The sequence below is a fragment of the Lissotriton vulgaris genome, chromosome 8, assembly GCF_964263255.1.
Source record: "Lissotriton vulgaris chromosome 8, aLisVul1.2, whole genome shotgun sequence".
Classification (NCBI taxonomy): Eukaryota; Metazoa; Chordata; class Amphibia; order Caudata; family Salamandridae; genus Lissotriton; species Lissotriton vulgaris.
Genome location: NC_141696.1, coordinates 775,902,179 through 775,928,555, shown reverse-complemented (window position 1 = coordinate 775,928,555; position 26,377 = coordinate 775,902,179).

The following is a 26,377-nucleotide window of genomic DNA, read 5'->3' as shown; positions in this document are numbered from 1 at the left end:
TCATAAGCATCGGGCGGACCTTAAAAAACTGAAATGGGTAGTCAAAAGATCCAACGAAGACGACTTCTCGGCGAAACTTCATCACGACTCTAAGGGAAACAACAGCGCCCAGTTCTGGTCCACAATAAACAAAATCTTAAATCCGAAGAACAGTGGAATAACGTCTTACATAACTAAATCTTCTTGGGAATCTTTTGTAGACTCACACTTCAACCAACAGGTTGCAACAGCAAGTAAGCCCCAGGCCGCCCCAGAGGGCCAACCGCCACAAACAATCACAACATGGGTAGAAGCCGAATTTGGGACCTTTGCAGTTCTACTCAAGAAATTCACCTCGAAGAGAAGGAAAGATGGCGCAGCAGGGCCAAACGGCATTCCTCCGGCTCTTTTCAAACTTGAGTCAGAATACTGGGCAGAAACTCTGACCCCCCTTTACATGTCTGTCGGCCGATCTGGGTGCCTTCCCGCCTCATGGGGGGGCTCAATCATTTCACCAATTTTTAAGGCGGGGATAGAACACTGCTAAAAAACTATCGGCTGATAGCACTTCTGGATATTGAGGCTAAATATTTTGCGGGGCTGCTACTGACCCAACTGCGCGAATGGGCAACAAACCGCAACATAATTCCACTGAGTCAAATGGGATTCTGTAGAGAAACGGTAACAACATCTAATCTGCTGGCAATTTCGCTACTTATCGAGAAAGCAAGGGTGACTAAACAGGCTCTTCACCTTTGCTTTGTGGACTTCAAGGCGGCATTTGACAATGTCAACCGGGGCTACCTTTGGAGGAAATTGGCCTCTTGGGGGATCCCCGCGCCTCTATTAAACATTCTGATTGAACTGCACACCAACATGTGGGTTCGGGTAAAGCCCGGTAATGGCACACACCTCTCTAGGCGCATTACGACCACGAACGGCCTAAAGCAAGGGTGCGTTTTAGCGCCGACCCGTTTAAATTTATTTACAGCCAACCTACCACCTGCCCTAGAAGCTTGCAACACCCACGCTCCACGTCTGGGGGGCAAGGCGCTGCCCAGCATATCGTACGCAGATGACGTGGTCTTGGTTAGCCACACGAAAGTAGGTCTTCAAAATCTCATCAACGCGCTGCACGGATATGCCGACCCAAACCTACGAGAAGTAAACATCGACAAGACCAAAGTCCTGTCCATAACTGGGAATAAAAAGCTGCACACTTGGTTCCTTGGAACAAAGGTTGTCGCAAACTGCTCAGAATACAAATATCTCGGAATTTTGGTCGACAAAGGAGGTCGCTTCTCAAACCAACTAGAGGCAATCAAGAGGAAAGGGATGCTGATAGCTACTATGCTTAAACAACTAAAGTTAAACCTGAACGGTCCCACTCTTCTCCCACTGCTTCGCGTGCAGCAAGTCAAAATAGTCTTGGGGGGTTTGTCATGCTCTTATGTATCTTAGGCAGGAGGTACAAAGCTGGCAGTTTGGGAAATTTACAGAATAAAAACTTGTATTCATCCTCCTCCAATATGCCTTTAGTTTTCCATTCAATGAGTTGTGTATGGAACAGTTTAATCGAATTTTCGTATTCAACTAAGATACATAAGAGCATGACAAACCCCCCAGGGAGACCCATCGTTTCTTCCAATGGCAGCTGTTTCGAATGTACATCCCAATATGTAGATTACTTTTTACAGAACTTTGTTCACCAATTACCATCCTATATTAAAGACTCGGGTGATTTTTTGAAAAAGATTGAGACTTTGAAATGGGAAGAAGACTATTCTCTTCTCTCACTTGATGTGACAAGTCTATATACTTCGATCCCTCATCAATTGGGACTTGATGCGTGCATGCATTTTCTATCCAAAAGATCCGTATCATACTTACACCATACACATATGTTAATTATGATGATGAAATTGTGTCTTAAACAAAATTATTTTTTGTTTGACAACAAGATTTACAAGCAGACTCTTGGTACCTCTATGGGGACTTGCTTTGCTCCTAGCTTTGCGGGTCTCTATATGGGGTACTGGGAGGAAACAGTGACATACAGAACATCTATGTACCGTAAACACGTGATCAAGTGGATGCGGTACATAGATGACGTAATGGTGGTATGGAAAGGGACTGAGGAAGAGGCAAGTGTCTTTGTGAATGAACTCAATGTCAATGATTTTAATTTAAACTTTACCAGTAATTGGTCCAAAGACAGCTTAGAATTTCTTGATCTATGTGTCAAAGTGGAGAATAAGAAATTAGAAACACGACTGTTCAGCTAAAAGACCGCAGGGAACAGCATTCTCCACGCACGCAGCTGTCACCCCAACTCCCTGATTAGGAGTATTCCGATGGGTGAACTCTTAAGAGCAAAGCGTAATTGCAGCACTAAAGAAACTTTTATGCTTGAAGAACAAAACATGATTAAAAGATTTTCTGAGCGAGGCTACTCCAGTAAGATAATCTCTGATGCCCAAAAAGCTGTAGAGAAACGCTCAAGGGAGTCATTACTACTACCTAAAACAAATTACTTACCTAAGGAGAATGATAACAAGACACGTTTCATCACTACTTACAGTACCCAAGAGGGGTGGTAATTGTGTACAGAACTTGTGCAGATTAGAGTCGAGAATGATTATCCAGCACAAAACCATGGTCCCTGGTGGACATAATTGCGACGAAGAGATGGAAGTACATCTAGGATGACACTGGTATAAATGTAGAATTTCAAGTTTTATTGAGCTATCCGTAGTTTCTGTCTAGTGAGAGTTCTGTTTGGATAATGTAATACATGTACTGCCCTAAATTGTTTTTAACTTCTTGTGTCCTTTTACTTGAGATGTGGAAGGTTTAACAATCTTATATTATGAATCACTGGTTAGTATAATTTTTCTTTTCTTTTTCCAGGGACGGCCTGAATGAATCTTGTTTGACTGAATGGGAGTACCATTATATAAATATTAATTAGAAACTGAACGGAAAATTTTGGAAGAACTCGTTGATATAAAATGATCAGCACATATGAATGAAATTTCCAGCCCACTTGGGCTTGATTTGTTACCCATGTGATTTTTTGAGTTGAAGTTTAAGAGTAGTTTTTGCCTCAAACCCTGATGTAAGCCCACATGGGCAATGAATTGAGCTGCCATTGACTATAAGCAGAGACTTTGTTATTACTCAAGGGTTGCCGAATATACAACTTTTCCACTTGGAAAGAATTATGAACCAACTTTCACTCTTATTGTCCTGGGGAGATTGATTTTGTTGCCCACTGGGGCAGTGATCACTATCATATGTGGAAATCTATATTAGACACCAGGTTATTTCCGTTGGCACAGTGTTTCCTTTATGTATGGGGAAATCTCAAGTCCTTCATTTATTTTTGTGACCAAATTCAGCTTTCATGTAGGATTGATAGGAATGGCTTAAAATGATGTAAAATGCACTGTTAAAACTACTAATGTAATATATATTGCTCCCATGATTTAATTTTAATTTAATTTAATTTTGTGCTGCAATCATACCGTACCCTTTTGCAATTCCATTCGCGTCTGTGAACGCGACAGTATTTTTTTAATGTTTATTCATGTGGGATACCATGTGATCTGGGCTATATTATGTTTTCACCTATCACCTTTCACAGACTCGTGACCAAGGGGAGGAGCCCCGAAACGCGTCGAGAGACATTGTTTTTGTTGCCATTGCTGAATAAATGAAACTTTTGAACACGCTGATCTGAGTCCGTACTTCGCACTGTCTTTTTACCTAAAGGACGAGGGTGTGACTTTCTGGAATATATATTACCTACTGGCGGTCGCCAGTAGGTATATATAGTTAGGATTTTTTCTATGTCGAATAACTTTGGCGTTTGTGGACGGAATTGGCTGAAATTTTCAGGAAAATGGCACATTTTGTTTCTGAGCAGCCCCTGAAAATTTGGGGGGGGGTTTGTCAAGGGGGGGGCCGAGAAAAACGGGGGGTCCCAAAACGCGTTTTTAACATTGAGTTTTCCATAGGGCGGTTGGACTCACTTTTAGCTCGAACGGCTGAATGGATTTACACGAAACTTGGCAAAATTGTAGATATGGTTTGCCCGATGTGCCTTTGCTATGTCTCAATATATGTGCTCCAGAGGATTTTGAGAAATTAACGTTTTAAAAAACAGATATATCTGTGACAACGCTCCGGTTAGCGCTCCGGTTCGCGTACCTGATGCGTAACGGAACTTCGCGAAGCGAAGCTGATTGGCTCTCCGGTGTCTGTCAACATTCTAAACAGTCCGGACCGGCCGCCATCTTGTCTCTCGGTAGGATCGAGAGACAAGAGGTGGAGAAAAACGAAGGGGGAAATTAATGAAAGGGGGCAAGGTAGACCCCTCCTGACCCCCTAGGAATGATGTTGGGGTTAATAAAGGGTCCCGTGGGGCAAATAAAAAAATTTGATTTTTCGCGGTAGAAGCGCTTCCCGGTACGCGAACCGGGTCGCTCACCGGTAGCGTAACGGGAGTTCGCCATTTTGTGTTTCGTTTTAATTAAATCACAAGATGGAGGAAAAACAATGTGGGAAATGGGTATAAGGGGGCACGGGAGACGTATCCTGACCCCCTAGGTTTTCTGAGGGTGGCTGAGGAGGCACATATATGTTGGAATAAAAAAGAAATTTGAATTTTTCGCGCGGTTAGCTGCCGGTACGCGAACCGGGTAGCGAACCGGGAAGCGAACATAAGTGAAAATTTGTGGAAAAAGGTACATTTGAAATTTGGAAAGACTAATTATAGTTAAGGTAGCTCTGAAAAGAGCTTTTGTGTTCTGTGTAAGTTCTAGGTACTTATAAGTAGGTACCAATACACAGTCTCAAATTTTGTATGAAAACTCTGTTGCCCTCATCTGAGAAGTGCACACCATCTCCTCTGTAGATATCTTGCATGTAGTAACGCAAGTTATTGTTGTAGATGGCGCCCATTCCATGGTCTCTCATATAAACTGAAACAGACTTATTTACATGCTTCCTCGCTTTCTCAATTTGTGGACAAAATTGATTGGACCACCTCCATTTCTGTCTTTGGCATATATTGGAATATACCAAGGCAGTTTGAGGGAAAAGTGCCATTAATTGCTCAAAGGTGTCCTTTAAGAGCATTTCCAGACCTACCCCAGTCAAAGTGCCCAAATCATTTCCTCCACAGTGCACTATTATGAGGTCAGGGTTTGGCAAATGCAAAAAGGTTTTCACCAATGGTATCTATTGGTGACATCTCAATCCTCTTTGCCCAATCCATTTGATATCCACATTTTGAAAATTGAGGTTGTGTAAATTTCTGTTATCAGCATACCTGTGAGCCCAGTGGATATAGCCATGTCCAAGAATCCAGACAGAAAACATGGCGAGAGGAGGTTCTGCTGCAGTCAGATGAAGTGTGGGAATGAAATGGCAGTTGAAACAGTAGGAGTTTGTAAAGAAAAAAAACTGTGGAGTTTCAGTGCTAATGGTTCATTAGCAGTGATTGGTGGATTTCCATTGCTGAAAACAGAAAGTTAGGGTGCATGGATGTGTTCTTTGAAAGATGTAATTTGAATGGTTAAGAAAAAATGATTTTATGAAAGATTGCAGTGGATTAGCAGGTGTACTGAGAGTTCAGAGTTCATTTGAAACATTGCTGTGTGAACTTGTAAACATGAGAGGTCTGGCAGGACGTAGTTGCTATGGAAAAAGGGCAGAAAGGGCAGAGGGGCGAAGGGTGTTGATTTGAAAAAAGTGAGGGAAGAGTTTTGATTGGCTGACATGAGAGATATGTGTGATGAATATCAGCATTTCTGTGCCTTTCTTTGTTGCAGCCTCTGGAGTGCATACCTTTTGTTCTGATAAAGAAAAATTGGTGTGTTTCTGAGACTGTTTTGAATTTCAAAAAGCATTTGCTAAGGTGAGATATGGTTTCTTTATTTTAGATAGAGACTAGTATGCTTTTTGGAGAAAATAAGAAAGCCAGCTGTGCATTTAAAATGATGTTTTGAGTCAAGTGTTTGCATTATGTTTTCCAAGAAGATTTTGCATTCTTTTACAAATTGTAATTGTAGATAATGTTAAGTATTAGTACTGACAAGGTGTGGTTGTACATAGGAGCTGTGCTGTGTTTTCAAATTGTGATCAGAAAATCGTTTTTAAGGAAAAGGAATGCTTTTTAAATTTATAAGAATTTATTTACTTGAGAGGTGACTCTTGCAATGCGTGTTTTTTATGGAATAGATGCATGATGCATCTGTGCTGTTTATGCCCCATGGTACTCCACAGTGTTAATGTCAAAAGCAATGCATAAGTGGTGCAAGGGCCTTCTAAATACGCCTCTATGTGTGCTTGGCAATTTTAAGTCACTTGGTCCTGGTGCAAGGGCCTTGTAAGTACGCCCCCATGTGTGCTTGGCCATTTTAAGTGACTTCCCCCTGGTGCAAGGGCCTTGTAAATACGCCCCCATGTGTGCTTGGCAATTTTAAGTCACTTCCCCCTGGTGCAAGGGCCTCTGAGACTGTTTTTAAATTCAAAAAGCATTTCGTAAGGTGAGATATGGTTCCTTTATTTTAGAAAGAGACTAGTATGCTTTTTGGAGAAAATAAGGAAGCCAGTTGTGCATTTAAAATGATGTTTTGTGTGAAGTGTTTGCATTATGTTTTCTAAAAAGCTATTGCATTCTTTTACACATTGTAATTGTAGATACTGTGAAGTATTAGTACTGACAAGGTGTGCTTCTACATAGGAGCTGTGCTGTGTTTTCAAATTATGATCAGAAAATCGTTTTTAAGGAAAAGGAATGCTTTTTAAATTTATAAGAATTTATTTACTTGAGAGGTGACTCTTGCAATGCGTGTTTTTTATGGAATAGATGCATGATGCATCTGTGCTGTTTATGTCCCATGGTACTCCACAGTGTTAATGTCAAAAGCAATGCATAAGTGATGCAAGGGCCTTCTAAATACGCCTCTATGTGTGCTTGGCAATTTTAAGTCACTTGGTCCTGGTGCAAGGGCCTTGTAAGTACGCCCCCATGTGTGCTTGGCCATTTCAAATCATTTCCTCCTGGTGCAAGGGCCTTGTAAATACGCCCCCATGTGTGCTTGGCAATTTTAAGTCACTTCCCCCTGGTGCAAGGGCCTCTGAGACTGTTTTTAAATTCAAAAAGCATTTCGTAAGGTGAGATATGGTTCCTTTATTTTAGAAAGAGACTAGTATGCTTTTTGGAGAAAATAAGGAAGCCAGTTGTGCATTTAAAATGATGTTTTGTGTGAAGTGTTTGCATTATGTTTTCTAAAAAGCTATTGCATTCTTTTACAAATTATAATTGTAGATAATGTGAAGTATTAGTACTGACAAGGTGTGCATCTACATAGGAGCTGTGCTGTGTTTTCAAATTTTGATCAGAAAATCGTTTTTAAGGAAAAGGAATGCTTTTTAAATTTATAAGAATTTATTTACTTGAGAGGTGAGTACTGCATTGTGTCGCTTTTGTTGAATAGATGCATGATACATCTGTACTGTTTTTGCCCCATGGTGCTCCACATTGTAAATGTTAAAAACGATGCATAAGTGGTGTATGGGCCTTGTAAATACTCTCCTATGTGTGTGCATGGCCATTTTAAGTCACTTGCCCCTGGTGCAAGGGCCTTCTAAATATGCCCTCATTTGTGCTTGGCATTTTTAAATCACTTATCCCTGGTGCAAGTTCCTTGTAAATACGCTTTCATGTGTGCTTGCATATTTCAAATCACTTTCCCGTGGTGCAAGGGCCTTGTAAATACGCCCCCATGTGTGCTTGGCCATTTCAAGTCACTTCCCCCTGGTGCAAAGTCCTTGTAAATACGTCCCCATGTGTGCTTGGCCATTTTAAGTGACTTCCTCCTGGTGCAAGGGCCTTGTAAATACGTCCTCATGTGTGCTTGGCAATTTTAAGTCACTTCCCCCTGGTGCAAGGGCCTTGTAAATAGGCCCCCTGTGTGCTTGTCCATTTCAAGTTACTTCCCCCTAGTGCAAGGGCCTTGTAAATACATCCTCATGTGTGCTTGGCAATTTTAAGTCACTTCCCCCTGGTGCAAGGGCCTTGTAAATACGCCCCCATGTGTGCTTGTCATTTCAATTCAATTGTTTGCTTACTGTTATTGATTTACTGTTTTGGTAATAGTATTTAATAACATTTTTTTAATAAATTTTCCACAGATTCAACTCAAAATATTCTTAAAAATTCAAACATGCCCTCAAGGCAAAGAAAAAAAAAAGAAGCAAAGCGACTTACACCGCACCTTGATAAAAATTGAGATAATGGACCTTTGCAGCAGTCCTCTAGAATTAAAAGTTGTGAAGTCACCCAAAAAATTCCGGGTAAGACAACAAAATCTTTTTTAAGAAACATTTGCTGACGAAAAAGTATCACTAGAGAACATGTTTTAGTTCAGAAGAAGAGAGCCAATTTAAACGGGAAGGAAAGGTCCCTCAAAAATGTAACTGCTAGAGCAGGAGATAACTCTGTGCATGGTAGTAGAAGGAAAAATCTGTTTAGAGACATTCGTAGACGAATGTTCCGCAACAGGATAATTGGCAATTTGTTAAAAAAAATTTAAGAAATGTCAACAGAAAGTGGCTTTTTACAAGAGAAAGAAAAATGTAGAGAAAATTATTGATCAGGCTTTCGAAATTAAGCGAAAGTTATTTATTTTGGTAATCAATAGAATTAGGAAACTAAACAAGGTAGTTTATGATTTCAAATCAAATAGTAGATGGAAGAGAGTAGTTAATCGAAGTAATTTTTGTGAAGTTTTCTCAGGAGAATGGATTCATAGTTCAAGTTGTGAGGCATTTTTCAATGAGGAGAGTTACTTCCAGTACAATGATTTGGTGCATGTAGTTGACACCAGTGGTCGAGCATATGAGGTAAAAGATGGTTGTCAGGTTGAAAAAGAAAAACTTGTGTCTGCAGATGCTGAAGAGGTGTTAGGTGATGAGGTTTTAGGGAGACGTCCTAAGGGACCAGTGTACATCTGGAAGTGTAGTTCTATTTGCAGTGTGCGACAGGATTCCATCAATTTGCTTTGTGATTTTGTTCGTACATTTAATAAGAAAAGTTTAAAACAGAAAATGAAGTTGTTGCAAGAGTTAGATCCTTGCAGAGTGAGAGAAGTGACAGGTTTGCGTGGTCATTCACTGGCTTGTCTTTCCAGGAGAGTATGCCAGAGTGTTTTTCATCATTTCAGGATGCTAGCAGTGCATCATAATAAAGTGAGGAAATTAGTTAGAATGTTGTATTATGCTAAGAGTCCGGCAATTATGCTTAAACAATTAAGCACTGCTCTTTTGCATGGTTCTGAAGTAGATGTGAAGAATATTTGTGAAGAAATTGAGTTCTGTTACTTTACTGGTGAAGAGAACAATGTTGAAATTGACCCAGTAGAAGAAGGTAATGTGGAACAGAGTGTACTGATTTCTAATATAGATAAGTTTCAGAAGGAATTTTTCAACGTTCAGGTGAAATCAAGTGAGAGGTCTAATTTCACTTGTGTGTGTTGTCGACGGACTTATTATAAGAATCAGACTAAGTTAATGGATTTATATGCAAAAAGTGAAATGGAAAACAATAGTGAATGGAAGGATTTTGCCACATACTTGATGGTAGAAAATCGCTTTGATTAGGGATTGGACCAACGTATGTGTACTTATTGTTTAAAGAAATTAAACCAAAACCGGATGCCTGCTAGAGCGGTTCATAATAATCTGGAATTGGTTGACATTCCTTCTGAATTGAAGGATTTAAATACTTATGAATCTATTTTGATTCAAAGTGTCCATCCCTTTCAGGCTATTGTACGAATGGAGCCAAAGACAGGGAAATTGCCTCCATCAGATTTACAGAGAGGATTAAGATTAGATTTGAAGAAAAATATTAATACAATTGGAGTAGAGAAAGTGGAAGAGGAACCTTTAGTTCTCCTAGTTAATGGGGTTCCGACAAAGAGTAAAAAAATCTGGCAAGATTTAGTGGATGTTAGGAAAGTAAAAAAGGCAACATTGTATTTGATAAAAAATAATGAGTACTATAAGAATGTATGTGCTGCAGAAGAGGAAGTAAGTGAAGAAGAGGACAGTGAATTGTGTGCTGGGCAAATTGAGAAAGTAGAAGCTTCTAAAAATGAAGAAATATATGAAAATTATAGTGTTCATCCTTTGCATTCCAAGGAAGTCATGGGGAATGCTATTGAGTTGTTTCAAATGAAACAAGCCAAAGGGAGTCCCATTAGTGTTTGGGAGGAAAGTTTGGAAGCTCGGTGTTTTCCACAGTTATTTCCTACAGGTCGAGGAGGACGATATGATGAGCGACCTGATCAAATTCCTGCTTCTGAATACCGGACTTTACGATTGTATGCAGAAGATCCTAGGTTTCGTCAATGCATTCCCTATTTGTTTCATCTATTGTTTGAAAGTGATCTGTCTGGACTGTCTTATGCAGTGAACCACATCCTGAAAAGTGGTGTATAACTGCGAAATATCTCAGCAAGGGACTTTATGGATAAAGTCAATGTGCAAGACAGTATTTTGGATTCTCACCTGATTAATCTGATGGCATGTCAGCGTGGTACTAATGAGTATTGGTACCGTCGTCATGGTGACTTAAAATGTATGCTGAGGAACTTAGGAACTCCCACATGGTTCCTCACTCTCAGCTGTGCTGAGTATGGCTGGGAAGACTTACTTGAATTTCTACGAGAGGCAAATGGAAACATTGAAAATATTGAATTCAAGACACCCGGAGACTGTGCTCTTTGGATCCAGTGAATGTATGCAGGTACTTCAATCATAGATTTGAAGCTATGATGTCTTTCATCACGAACAAGAAAAATCCACCTCTTGGAGAGGTGTTGGATTTCTTCTGGAGAAAGGAGTATCAAGCACGAGGTGCTCCTCATATACATATGCTACTATGGATCAAAGATGCACCCAAATTTGGAACAGATCCGGATGACTTAGTCATGAATTTCATAGAACAGTATTCTACATGTGCTGTTCCAAAGACAAAGGAAGACAAAAGTCTAAGAGAACAAGTTTTACGGTTTCAAAGCCATCGTTGTGGAAAGTACTGTCGTCGTAAATTCAGAAACAAGAACAAGTACTATACAAAATGTCGTTTTGGATTTCCACGATCGGTGATATCTAAAGGAAGAGTGAACAATTTGATGTCTTCGCTGCGACATAATGTGACGAGGAAATCACCCAAAAACACATACAATTTGAAAAGAAACGAAGAGTCTAAGTACATTAACGACTACAACCCAGTGATTTTGTCCATGTGGAATGCTAACATGGATATACAGTTTGTGGCTGACAACTGTATGGCTGTGGCTCGGTATGTGACGTCTTACATCACAAAAAAAGAAAAGACAGAACTGAAGGATATGTGGGAGGATATTTCCCATGAAAAGAGCCTCAGCAAGAAGTTGTACAGTTTCAGTCTGAAGATGTTGTCGCATCGAGAAATCGGAGCTTACGAATGTTCTGACCGGTTATCTTCAGCAAGTCTCTATGCCAAATCTAGGAGTATCATTTGGGCGAGTCTTGGTCTTGCTGCAACGCGTAATCGAGTTCTGAAACCTGTACGGGAAATTGAGTATTTGGCGGAGAAGGAGCCAAGCAGTACAGATATTTTGAAGACCAACATGTTGGATACATATTATCCAAATAGAAGCAGTCACCTGGAGAATGTTTGTCTGTATGAGGTTCTGCAAAATTACATTTTTAAGAGGAACATGAAAGAAGATATTGATAAAGTAGTGTATGCTGTAATTCGAAGTGAGGGATGTCTGGTCAAGCAAAGAAAATGTCAATTGGTAAATCATCGAAAATTGAATTGCGAATCTCCAGAAAGAAAAGAGTTTTTATATTTAGCTCTTTTGCAACTTTTCAAGCCTTGGCGTGCAGAAGAGGAACTGCTTGGAGATTTCCTCTGTTACGAAGACTCTTTCCATGCAGCTAAGGAGTCCATAGAATGTCCTGTTTTTCCAAAATATCTAGAAATGTTGAATGCAGAAATCGAGCAGGAAGCAACAATTGCAGCCGAGATTGCTAGAGACAGTTCTCAGGACAGTCAGAGTTCTGTTTCATTGAGTCAGGATCCACTAGGAGAACCAGTTATCAAAAATGAAGCTGCCACTGCCATGATTGAAGTTGAAGGAGCCATGGCACATGCTCAGGAGGATGCGGTTAACTTAGAAGATTTGGAAAGACAACTCAACGTTGAGCAGAGGAAAATATATGACGAAGTTACCAAACAAATTGAGCATGGATTAAGTCATGAGAAGAAAGAGTGCTCATGTACGTCGTTAAAGCCTGTCAGACTGTACGTGAGTGGAGAAGCAGGAACTGGAAAAAGTTTCCTCATTAAAGCAATTTCATGTTATTTGCAGAAAAGGACTGAGTCATCGCTGTCTTGTGTTGTGACTGCTCCAACTGGTCTGGCAGCACATAACATTAAAGGTATTACTTTGCATCGGCTACTGATGCTGCCAGTGGAGCATGATAACAAACTACAATACCACAAGTTATCGGGAGATGCTTGTTGTGAAGTATCTAGAGTCCTGAAGAAGATGAAACTTCTTATCATTGACGAAGTAAGCATGGTTTCCAATGTCATGCTTGCCTTTGTGCATTTGAGAATGCAGGAAGTTCTTAAAACAGAGTATGATGTGTTATTTGGTGGCAAACACATCATTGTTTTCGGTGATCTTCTGCAGCTGACACCAGTGAAAGGACAACCAGTGTTTAAACTGCTTACGCATGAAGATACCAGGAAGTGCCTAGGGAGCATTGGCAACGTTAACATATGGTTAAACTTCAATTATGCTGAGCTGCGTGAAAATATGCGTCAGGCGAAGGATGAAGATTACAAGAATTTTCTACAAGATGTTAGAATTGGGAAAGTGACCGAGCGTGGGAAAGAAGCTTTACATGCACGATTACTATCAAATTTGTATCCAGAAGAAGACGTTCTGCCAGAGGATATTTTTCAGAAAATTACTGAGAAGAAATCTGGAATATGTTTGATGCCAACTCTTGCAGAATGTTCCATCTTCAACAACAAAATGTTGAATTTAGAAAACCAAGAGATTGTGAAACTGGAAGCTATTGACAGAATAGAGCATATGGAGCAACAATTATTGTGTCTGAGAATTTGAAATCTAAATTGGATTCATTAGAGAAGACTATATCTAAAACTGCTGGTTTTGAAAAGACTCTGAATGTGTGCTTAAATTGCCATATCATTTTGAGAAGGAATTTACATGTTGAAAGAGGTCTGGTAAATGGATCAATGGGTAATGTTATTGATTTTGAGAAATACAGAAATAAAGATGGAATAGAATTTTTAAAAATTAAATTTGATGGCATTGAGGAAGTACAGCTAATTGGTCGTTGCACAGCTAGGTTTTTGCTTGTAAAAGACTTATATGTTCGCCGTAAGCAGTTTCCTGTTTGCTTGGCATATGCGGTAACAATCCATAAATCGCAAGGTTTAAGTGTAGACACTGCTTTGGTGAATATTGGCAGTTCTGTGTTCAAGGAGGGTATGGCTTATGTAGCATTGTCACAAGTCAGAACTTTATCGGGATTGTACTTGATTGACTGTGATGTCACAAACATTTGTGCGGATTTAGATTGTGTTAAGGAATACAATAGGTTAAGAAGAGAGTATGCGCCACATTTGCCTCAATATCCTTTGTTTGAGAAACGTGTGGTAGGCCGGAAACGAAGAAATATCAGTAATAGTAGGGAGGTTGTAGCAAAAAGACCAAAAGTCGATGAACCAAAAATTGTAAGCAGAAAGAAAATGAATTCTGTTGAAGATGTTGTTGGTTTTCAATTTGAAAATAGTTCTGGTGTCAACTGCTATGCTAATATAGTGGTTAATGTTATCTTTTCACTGGATACTTTAAAAGAACAGATTGTGATCAATTCGCAACAAAGTTTATGCTGTTTGTTGAATTCTGTGTTAGAGAAATGTAGCGCAGATAGAACAAGAGTAGAAAGTGTGTCTGAAATTCGTAATCTGTTAGACAAATGTTCAGGTCGAACGCAATTCTCTCAAAATATTCAGCAGGATTGTCAGGGGTTTTTAATGTACATGCTTGATGTATTGCAAGATGAAGGTGTAGATGTAGATTATCTGTTTGGCCTTTCTTATCAATGGCAGAATGATTGCGAGAACTGTAGGCTATCAAGTACTACTAGTGTAGACTCAGAAAGGTTTATTTATTTAACTTTATCCTTCAATAAGCTAGTAAAAGCAGCCAATCAAAACATGGAGTATAGCCAATGTAAGTCTGCAATGCTGTCCACGTTAATTATACGAAGTTATGGCCAGTATGTCATTTTAATGTTCCAACGATGTAGGCCTGATGGAACAAAATTGTCAACTTTAATTAAAAAGTTTGTGGCTTCGCAGTTGTCAATATCAGGAAGGACTTTTGTAACTACAGCAATTATATATCATGATGGTCCTTCAACAACTTCAGGACATTACACAGCTTATTTAAAATCTGGAAACGGCTGGTCATTTTGCAATGATTCTGTTTTAACTTTCAAAAAAAGATTGCCTTTCCACCTTCAAAATTCGTACCTGGTGTTTTTACAACCTAAATTTTAGGGAAGGAATCTCGGGATTTGTTCAGAGGAATTTCAAGAGGTTCTAATGGCTCCTACTCTATATGGCCTTGTGCATAAGTGTAGTACAGAGCGAAAACTGTTTGTTTTAATAAGCTAATTCAAGCAGCAGATCAAAACAAGGAGTAGAGGTAATGTAAGTCTGCAATGCTGTCCTCAAATTTAAAAAAGGCTGCTCTTTCGGCAATGATTAGAATTTGACTATAAAGCAATGTTGCCTTTTGACTTGTTTTCAGTAGTGAGAATTTAGGGTAGGTAACTGAATTATAATGATTCTAGGTGTTGTTGTAATTTAGTGTGCTGTTTTAGATTGCTTTGTATGTCTAATTTTTCTTAAAACGATAGAGCTTATCTTTCAGAAAGGGGCGGGCAGAAAATAATAACAGCACAAAAGAGTATAAGCTGTTCATAGGACATCCTTTGACGTCATGAAAAGTAAGTTACTTTTGAGGAGTTCTGATTTCTAATTGATAATATTGTATAGGTTTTTTAAACACAATCATTTTGATTGTGTTTTTTTTTCCCCGCTGTTATATGATGAATACCTTCAACTCACTGTTATCAGTGAAATTTGATATATTCTGAGAACAGCAAAAATAAACCATTTAATATGTATAATTAATTCTGTACTTTGAATTGTGATTTTTAATATGTACTTATCTTGTCTCATGCTCACTCATCTTTTACTACTTTCTATCAATTTTAAAATTTGTGTTCTCTCATTCACAGGTTGAAAGTATAAAAATAACACGTGACTAAGTTAACGATAATTATAAGGTAAGTGTTTAGTACTCATTCTGTTACATCTCTTTTACATTTAACTTTTATTAGTTCCACTGCTTCATTTCTTTAACCCTCAGTTTCCTGCCTTTGCTATTCCTTTTTCTATTACTTTTTTTTACTCTACTCTTTTCACTCCTGTTCTCAGTCCCTCTTTAAACAGTAAATCTGTGTTACTCCCTCTAACTGTCTTTCTTTTAACATTACTTTCAGTTTACTTACTCTTCTTTTTAAAAAAAAAAAAAAAATTTGAGTTCGCTCCCGGTTCGCGTACCGGCGCGCGAACCGGGAAGCGAACCAAAAGTAATAGAGGTTGTCAGAGTGCTAAATATTTTAGCAATTTCTTATAAAGGGGAGGTAGTTCTGAAAGGAACTTTTTTTTATTATTTTTGTTGTTTTATATTTTTTTATTATTTTTCTGAACATTTTATATTTTTTTTGTTTTTTTTGATGGGGGGGAAAAACAAAAATGATTCATTATGAAGGGCTCAACAGGAGCAACAAAAAAAAAGATAATTTATTTTCTGGGACGTTTTGCACATTTGTGATTGTCAATTGCTTTATTAATTAAGTTTATGCTGCTCTCTCTGAAGCAAATGAGTTGTCCACAAAAAATGCAAACATGCTTCACACTTGCAAATTTCATTTGAATATTTGAGACCATCTCCCTCGCCTCTGGTCCCGACACTGCCTCTTCATTGGTGGATGTACTGGCCACAGGTCGGGGATTATCCACTAAATCACGTACTTGAGCAGCACTGTAATTTATTGGGTGCCACCTTTCCATATGGCGATGCATGGTATAATTACCATAACTATATTTCTTCTCTGTTCCTCTGGACCGTTCGTTTTTACAAATGAGGCAGGTAACATACCGGGCATTTACCTTTTTTTGATGTGGGGGAAATGAAAAAAATTGCCAAATAAAATTTTCTTTAACATGGGACCTCCTTGGTTCTTCAGGTAAAAACCTCCCTGTCCCTTGCTCTTCTTCCTCTTCTTCCTCTTCTTCCTCCTCTTGTTGTAGGATGACCTGAGGAGGTGGTCCTCTCTTCCTAGGAGGTTGTGGTGGTGGTGGGGGTCCACCAGCTGCAGCAATCATTGAAGCCATTTCTCTGGTATTGAAAAAAGGTCTTTCTCTCATAAAAATGAAAGTCAGAGTGAGGAAAAAAGGTGGGGCTTTCATCATTTGGGAAAAAAAATGTTTCTAAACCAATGAAAAGTGTTATTTTTAGGTCATATGACCAAGCCTTCCATCATTAGGAAACCAAAAGTAAAATGAACCAATGAAAAGTTTTATAAACAAGTCACATGACCTGTTATGCTTACGTTACGCGCTCCGGGGCCCGGATCGCTTCCGGGGCGCTGCGCTTCGCGCCTCGGTTCGCATTCCGGAGTGCTTCCGGGTGCATAAGACGCATTACGCGGTAACGTGATACGTCGCGCTTACGCGAAGCGTCACAATGTTGCTTTCTAACGCGATAGTTGCGCTAACGGAACGTTTACCGGTTCGCGGACCGGGTCGCGGAACAAAATGAAGCTAACGGGAAGCTGCCCGGTTCGCGGACCGGCAGCGAAACAAAAAATAAAAAAATAAAAAATATTACAAAAATATAAAATATATTTTTTAATTAGAATAAGAATACATTTTACAGCTTTTGATATTTGCTATTAAAAAACCATTGAAATTCACTGAAAAAACCATAGGTTATAGACAATATATAGTTAGGAATTAGCATTTACAAAACCATAAAAATTCACTGAAAAAACCATAGGTTATAGACCATATATAGTTAGGAATTAGCATTTACAAAACCTTGAAAATTCACTGAAAAAAACATAGGTTATATACCATATATAGTTAGGAATTAGCATTTACAAAACCTTGAAAATTCACTGAAAAAAACCATAGGTTATAGACCATATATAGTTAGGGATTAGCATTTACAAAACCTTATTTTACTCGCACAAAACCATTGAAATTCGCATATATAGTTAGTTGCACTAACTATATATCGCGCACCCGCAATCCACTGCTGATGATGCACATATTACATCATTCATGACATGGTCAGTGACATCACTGATGACATCACTGATGACATCTCAAATGACGTACGGGGACGTTCGAGGATACGATTCGTACTGGAAAAATGCTCCTTACGGCTATTCGTACGGGATTTTACCGAATGTGAATTGGCCCCTTTCAGTGAATTTGTAATTCATAATATTTTTCATTATTTATAATTTATTAAAATAATTATTAAAACTGATAATTAAGTATATATATATTATATTATATGCACATGTTTAATTTTTTTTATTAAATTATGTATAATACTTAATAATTTTAAATATTAGATAATATTTTTAACTATGTTTATTATATTTGTAAATATTATTTAATTTATTTTACATATTTTTTTAATTTAAAAAAACTATGGTGCTCATTAGGATGGCGGACGGACCTGCGTCCGTCCGCCACCCCAGAGTAGGAGGGACCGTTCGCAGGGGCAGCGGCGGTCCCTCCGTGTAGATTAGGATGTGACCGCCACCCTGGCGGTCACATCCTCAATATTTAACATTGCGGCGGGTGCTGCTTGAAGCAGCACCCGCTGCAAGGTTAAATATGCATGCTTCGCATTTGCATGCACAAAGCAGCAGGCACCGCGCGGTGCCTGCTGCTTCGTGCACGCAAATGCAGGGGGGTACCCAAAGAAATCTCCGTATGCCTTTCCACGGCGGAGAAGCCACCGCGGAAAGGCATCAGTTTTCCACCATCCTAATATGGCTGGCGGTGTCTGTTAGACACCACCTCCATATTAGAGCTTTTCCGCAGTGGTCGTAAGGCGACCGCGGCGGAAAAACGGCGGACAGTCTTCCTGACCCCCCCAGCCATCCTAATGTGGAGGGGGGTCTTTGAAGTCTCCGCAGCGGTTTTTCCGCATCCTCCGGGCCGGCGGACACTTCCACCGGCCCGGTGGATGCGGAAAAACCGCAATCCTAATGAGGACCTATATTTTTTTTTAAACTATATTTTTGACATCAATATTTTTTTCTGATCTTTTTGTACTTACCTTGTTGTAGATAGGATGTCGATATTGTTGACCAATAATAATGCTCCGATATTTTTGAACATCATATTATGTCTTTCTATAGTTTGTCATTCATATATATATATATATATATATATTCTCTTCACAAGTCGCCTCAAGTGAAAACACCACACCCAGCGAGTTTCAGTCCTTTTAATCCAGGAGCTACAGGAGATACCAGCCTCCCATCCGCAGCAGAAAATATGGCTGGCCAAACGCGTTTCGGGAATACAAACGCCCTTGTTCACTGGCACTTGCAGGAAAAACAGACAGCTAACACGAACCAGCTGCGCAAATATAAATGTTCCGCCCTTGTGGGCGTGTGCGCTAAGTGCATTGTTGTTACCGTCGTCCATGTGAGAAGTCATCCCATGTGGGCGCTGTCATTTTCCCATAATGATTGCAATGTCTTACCCCAGTGGGTTTTGCTGAAGGTAGAAGCAAGGCTGGCTTCCTGTAAGTACTCCGTCCTGGAATCAGGCTCGTCGTCCCACATGCGTCTTTAAATGTTAGGTGCATGCAGGCCTGCCATAGATAAGCAGTGGGGCATTTTCGCGGCCGAGACACACCGCACAGATTCTCTTCACAAGTCGCCTCAAGTGAAAACACCACACCCAGCGAGTTTCAGTCCTTTTAATCCAGGAGCTACAGGAGATACCAGCCCCCCATCCGCAGCAGAAAATATGGCTGGCCAAACGCGTTTCGGGCAAACAAACGCCCTTGTTCACTGGCACTTGCAGGAAAAACAGACAGCTAACACGAACCAGCTGCGCAAATATAAATGTTCCGCCCTTGTGGGCGTGTGCGCTAAGTGCATTGTTGTTACCGTAGTCCATGTGAGAAGTCATCCCATGTGGGCGCTGTCATTTTCCCATAATTTTGCGCATATTTTCTGCTGCGGATGGGGGGCTGGTATCTCCTGTAGCTCCTGGATTAAAAGGACTGAAACTCGCTGGGTGTGGTGTTTTCACTTGAGGCGACTTGTGAAGAGAATATATATATATATATATATATATATATATATATATATATTCACTGAAAAACCATAGGTTTTACACCAGTTATAGTTAGCTGGACATTTTACTCATACAAAACCATTGAAATTCCCACGTTATAGTTAGTTGGACTCACTATAACTCGCGCGCCCGCAATCCACTGCGGACGATGTCACATATTACATCATTCATGACATGGTCAGTGACATCACTGATGACATCACTGATGACATCTCAAATGACATCACTGATGACATCATCCAGTGTGGTTTGCTTTGATATTTAAATATGTATTATAAATACACTACTTTGAATTGAAAAATGAGTGGATATATAAATATAAATGTGTGGATGGTGGATTTAGTAACAGTGTCATTGATTGTTTCCTTGACTAATTTGTGGAGTCTCACTATATATAATGTGTAGTTACTGAACTGTGTGAAAGTTTTTGTTTCTTTGTCTTAATTGCTATGTTAAAGACTATATTTGTTATTGGTTTCTTAACTGAGTATTTGTATGCCAAAGCTATTTCTGAGGTCCAGTCCTTAAATCTTACTCTGCCTAATACAGATGTAGATCTGTTCAACACGGACAATCTTCCTTTAATTTTTCGATCTAGTCCATCTGCTTCACTTCAACCTGAGCAACCTTCCCTCTCTAATAATAGTATCATCGATCTTGTTACTCCAAATCTACCAGAGATTTCTGAGGCTGTAAACTTAAGCACCACGGCTGTTAACTTAAGCACTACGGAAGTATTATCACCTCCTGAAGGTAAACAGCCTATACTTCCAGTGCCTCCAAATTCTATTTCAGATAAACCCCAGACTCCATGCAACCAAACTAAAAGGAAACAGACAACTATTAGATCGCCCCAAAGAAGAGTAGGAAACGAGGCCCGGCTAAAACAGACACCCCAACACATAAGCAACTACTTCCCAAGGATTTACTTAGACAAGAACTTCTTCAAATAGTGGAAGGGGCACCCATTGTTACCAGAAAAACTCTGACCTCAAATGTTCCACCATCCATTAAAGAGTTTGTGGATGCAATGGAACATCTTTTAAAAGCACTATTGACTCCAATAGTAGAAAGAGTGAAGAGAATTGGAATCCAATTGGAAAATCTAATAGGAGGCTCTACTCACAATATTACAACCACAAATGATTTAGCAAACGCCGTGAGCGCAAAAGATGGTGAAAAAATTCCTAACCCGGGAAAAACAGCTACAGAAAATAAAACCACGAAGGAAACAAAAATTTTAATTAAACAAACACCCTCAGCTAAATCTAAGCCAGTAATTAAGGCCCCTTTTGTCCAACATAAAGTGCCACAGAATACACTGTCACACTCTGCGCAAATAAACTCCCTCATGGACTCGGCAAGGATGGGGAACACAAAAAATAACTCGGACATTCATAAGAGTGACCCTAAATCCAAAAGACCGACACGGATAAGAAATGCGGATTTACCCCCAGCTGCCTCACAAAATGTCACCGTTTTAACTGGGGTTCCTCCATTACCAACTACAGGAGTGTATGAAAATCACGCCAGTCTTAAAAACAAGGTGATATTTTGGCTCAAAAATAACAGGCCTCTTCCACCACACCTTAATGGAGATATTATTATGGTGAGAAGAACAAACTGGGTAGGTATACGCCCCAAAGATATAGAAGGTGACGTTATCATTATTACATTCAAAGATCCCAGAGTCACGTCACACATCAGGGATTGGTACTCAGACTTCAATAGTGGCCCGATTACACCAAAATCTCGTTCATATTTCTACCCTGAAGCTTTAATGCATCCGAAACCACACCAACCCAAACCCTATTTTGATAATTTTTCTTTCCAAGAGCATAGAAGACCAACTTATTACAACTATCCATTAAGATATGGAGCTAGGGAAAATATTTTGCCACCTCAAAATCCCTATCATAATAGAGGCAATCCATGGGATATTAAATATCCCTCGACTCCTAGATATGTTTCTGCGGGATATGGTCAATGCTTTCCACCTCAAACTCCTTCTTGGAATTTCCCCTGTTATAATCAATATGAGCCACCCTATGGTCTGGATGACATAGAATGACTCACCCCTAAGAAAGCGGATTATCAATTCAGGGAGAAAACACCTGCCATACTACCCAAGGAACCCTTGACAAAGGGCTCTCTTGCTCATGGTTCCTCAGATACACGAATAGCTAATATGATAGAAAAAATGTATATAGCTAAAACAACAAGACAGATAGCCCGGAAAAACATTCCAAACATGCTGTCTATTAATGGGGGAAATGGGAAACCTTCTGCCACATTAGAGATGCTCTGTTGGAATTTGGCAGGTATTAACTCAAAAATTATACTACCTGCCTGGTTGGATGTGGTAAATTTATACTCAGTATTGTGTTTTCAAGAGACCTGGGTGCTTACCCCGACACACTTACTGGGTTATCAGACTTTCCATTCACCTGCAACTGCAAGTAAGCAGGGTAGACATAGCGGGGGTCTGTGTACGTATATTAGTGTCGTAGTAGGTCACAAGATCGTGAAAAAGGTATTAAGGGCCTCTTATCAACTAATCGTCATGGACGTTGGTTCTTCCATGACATTATTGATAATTAACTTCTATAATAATATGCCCCCAGAGCCATTGGAAAAAGCAGTAGAAGAGTTACACCGCGCAGTTGTCACAATTAAAGAAATCCGTGGGGGCGAATGTGTGACAGTCTTCATGGGTGACTTTAACTGTTACATATGCCCAAATGTTTCGAAGGGCATGTGTGACACCTCCATAGAAATGGATACTGATATTAACAATGATATTCCTAATCATTTTATACATTCTAAGACAGGGGAATTACTAAATAACTTCCTGGCCTCTTTTAATTTAGATTTTGCAAATAATTTAACCCTCCCTCGTAGACCTTTCAAACCAAGTTTTCACGGTAGAGACATAAATTCTACTATTGATTTTATTCTTTTTTCACAGATGTATGCCCCTCTAATATCCTCTTGGAACACTTTAGACCACCTATATGGGGACCATTATCCCCTAGCTTTATCTATTGTGTTGCCCTCTCCAGTTTCTATGCACAATAACCCCAAAACCAATTATGAGCAACCAATTGTATTGGGGCTCACAATGGTTATTCTATCAAATGGTAGAAAATCAACCCTGCTAGACTGCTGAAGGACTTACTGACGATGAGGTGGGAGGAGATACATATTTGTCTCTCCTTAAATGAACAGCCCCATTCCATCCGAGAAGCTTTCTTGAGAATACAGACCAGTCTCAGAAAATTACTCACTCGACAGTTCAAGACAGGGACTATCACCCATAAAGTATGGTTTGATAAAGATTGTTCCATAGCTTTAAAGTCATTAAAGAACCTATTGCATATAACTCCAAAACCAACTATGGAGATCCGACAGGCCAGACTTACATATCGTCTGGCTATTAAAAATAGGAAAAAAGCTTTGAAGGAAGAAGCATGGCAAAAATTGCTGTCAACATGTGAAAACCGAGATCTCTCGGCCTTCTGGAAATTTATAAATACCCCGCTCCCATGGGTAAAGATGCCGGAGAGGAATATGGACCTTGCGATTGATGGTGAGACGTGGGCCGCTTATTTCCAAAAACTATATAGTAAACCCACACCGACGACATTAGAATCAAAGACTTCATCAATCATAGACTCTCTTGATGAAACTCATTCCAACATTGTTTTCACGTGGGAAGAGGTGGAGATGGCGATAAGGGAGAGTCCAGCTGGTAAGGCACCAGGCCCGGATGCCATTCCAACAGATGTTTTTAAAGCAGAAATATCCTTTTGGGCTCCAATATTGACCTCTGCCTTGAACTCTGCGAATGCTTCGGGCCACTTCCTATCTTGGGATGAGGCCGTAGTGATACCCATCTTCAAAAAGGGAGATAGGCATTCTCCATCTTGTTATAGGCCTATCTCCCTGCTTGATTCCTTAATGAAGATCGCGGGCCGTATCATTCTGAAACGTCTCGAAGCATGGGCAGTAGAGAAGAACATACTTTCAACACTCCAGTACGGCTTCAGATCAGGAAGAGGTACAGTTGAACAAACCCTGAATCTACATCTTATTATGTCCAAATATGTTGAGATAAAAAAGGGAAATCTGTATGTTACCTATGTAGACTTAAGCTCTGCTTTTGATTGTGTGCACCATGAACAACTTTGGGATATACTGGAACTTTTAGGAGTAGACTCATCAATACTCATCTTCATTAAGAAACTGTATAGAAACACGGGAGCTAGAGTAAGATATGGCCCAAAAGGAGAGTGCTCGCCAAGATTTTCCATAAATAGAGGGGTCAGGCAGGGGTGCATACTGGCCCCCATGCTCTTCTCCCTCTATATTAATGCAATAGGAGATCATCTAAAAAACATTGAATGTGATTATCCAAAAGTGGCAAGGCAATCAATCCCTATCTTGCTCTATGCCGATGACGCGGCAATACTTTCGCAAACTAGAGTGGGGTTACAAAGGGCAGTTACGGCATTCAGAGACTTCATGCACGACAAGGGCCAGAGAGTCAACATTGGGAAAACTTACTCAATGGTCTGTAGTAAGAAGATAAATAAAAGATCATGTCCCATTTATATTGAAGAGCAAAGATTAGAGACAGTGGACAACTTCTCGTACTTGGGCATTTCTGTGAATCGACACGTTTCTTGGCAGTCAAAATGAGGAAACTTGCCCTTGTTAGAGCTGTTGGTGGGCTCAGAGACTTTGCTGGAAGAATAGGAGGGAGGTCTGTTAAACAGCTAATTGTTCTCTACAAAGCAAAATGTGTTTCAACAGCAATTTACGGGGCCGGCCTTTGGGGCATTGAAAAAAACATTGCCTCTATTCAAATAGAGGAAAATAACTTCCTAAGGTACTTACTGGCAACACCTAAATCTACTTCCGTATATATGATGCATATTGAGTTAGACTCACCATTCATTTCAGACTTAATTAAAGTGGAGCCCCCACTGCTGTTGCATAAAATCTGGACCACTACTGAAACTAATCTGAATCGAGAAGTAATGCTAGATATTCTCAAACAGGAGGGGGCAAGACATACGAAATGGCTGGCTTACATTAAAAACTTTTTTGTGGACATTGGTCACCCAGAGTACTTTTCTGATCCTTTGACCTTGGATTTTATTTCAAGAAAAAATCTGAGAAAAACACTATTGGATCACTTGGAGACTAAAAGATGGAACCATCAAAAACTAAAGACAACACTCCAGGCGTACCAAAGGGTGACACAGCACAAGGGGCTTCAAGCATATTTGTCCACTGACTTTTCATGCTATGCCAAATGCTGCTTGTCAGATTTAGACTGGGGTCATTTTTCCGTCTTATAACTTTTCCATCAGGAAATGATTGGTCCCGGAATCTGAGTCCTTGTCCGTGTGATGACATTTCTGTGCAATCAAATATTCATACCATCCTATTTTGTACTTACTATGCGATCCTCAGGAAAACATTATTGAAACCCCTATTAAAGAGATGGGGTCTGAGGTCCTGTAAGGATGCGTATGAGCGCTTACAGATGTTAGAGGACAGAGAAGTCATATGTATCATGGAACAGTATTTGAAATTGTTGATCAAATTTAGGAAATCTCTGCAAGGCCCAATGTAAATATGCTGTTTTTTAGACTTTTTTTATAAATACTTTTTAATTATGAAAAGTTTGATTCCCCTGATCTCTTTTTTTAAATGGTATCATTTTTTCTTATAAATTCTTCTATTTTTTTATCTATTTTAATGAATTGATTAAATGTACTGTTGCATATTTTTATTCTGCTATGAATGCTTGTATGATATTCTTTGAAATATCGAATAAAGCTTATTTGAACCTTGTATGGGTTAATGAATGTCTATGTGGTTTAGTAGGGGGGTGTTTGAGTGCCATAAAATGTGTGAATAGTTCATTCAGTAGGTCTATGAGGTTAAGACTACATAATATAACAGTTGTTTCAGTGAGTGTATATGTTTATGGGTGTGGTGGTGATGCAATATTTCTCTGAATGGTACATCTCCATTAAACTTGAAAAAAAGGCAATGTATATGACAGTAATATCTAATTAGGTGTGCCTAAGACTTAGTTATTGTATGAGTCACTGTATGGATAACTGTATACTTGTAATAGTGATTAGTTACTATCTATATAAATAGATGTATTGGTGTGTGTATAAGTGTGTAGGTGAGTAAATGTTAGTATAATCAAAGGTTTGCAAAAGTCAGAAGGATGTATTTATAAGTGATTACAATGTGTGCTGGTGTGTAATGTTGAAATAGGTGTATAAGTATATTTGATAGTGTTCTTTTGAACATTCACTTCATATAACACTGAATCTATAGGTACGTGATTAGATGTGTGTATAGTTGTATGAATTACTGAGTGGGTGTTTAGTAATTTCTATTGGTGTGTCAATGGTTTCAAATATGGCTCTTTCTATTTTACAGTGAGTGATGAAAGATTATACTAGTCTGTGATGAGGTGTATTTGATTGTCACATGGATGATGTCATCAGTGATGTCATCAGTGATGGCATTTGAGATGTCATCAGTGATCTCATCAGTGATGTCACTGACCATGTTATGAATGATGTAATATGTGACATCATCAGCAGTGGATTGCGGGCGCGCGAGTTATAGTGAGTCCAACTAACTATAACGTGGGAATTTCAATGGTTTTGTATGAGTAAAATGTCCAGCTAACTATAACTGGTGTAAAACCTATGGGTTTTTTCAGTGAATTACTAAGGTTTTTTTAAATGCTAATTCCTAACTATAACAAGTGTTAAACCTATG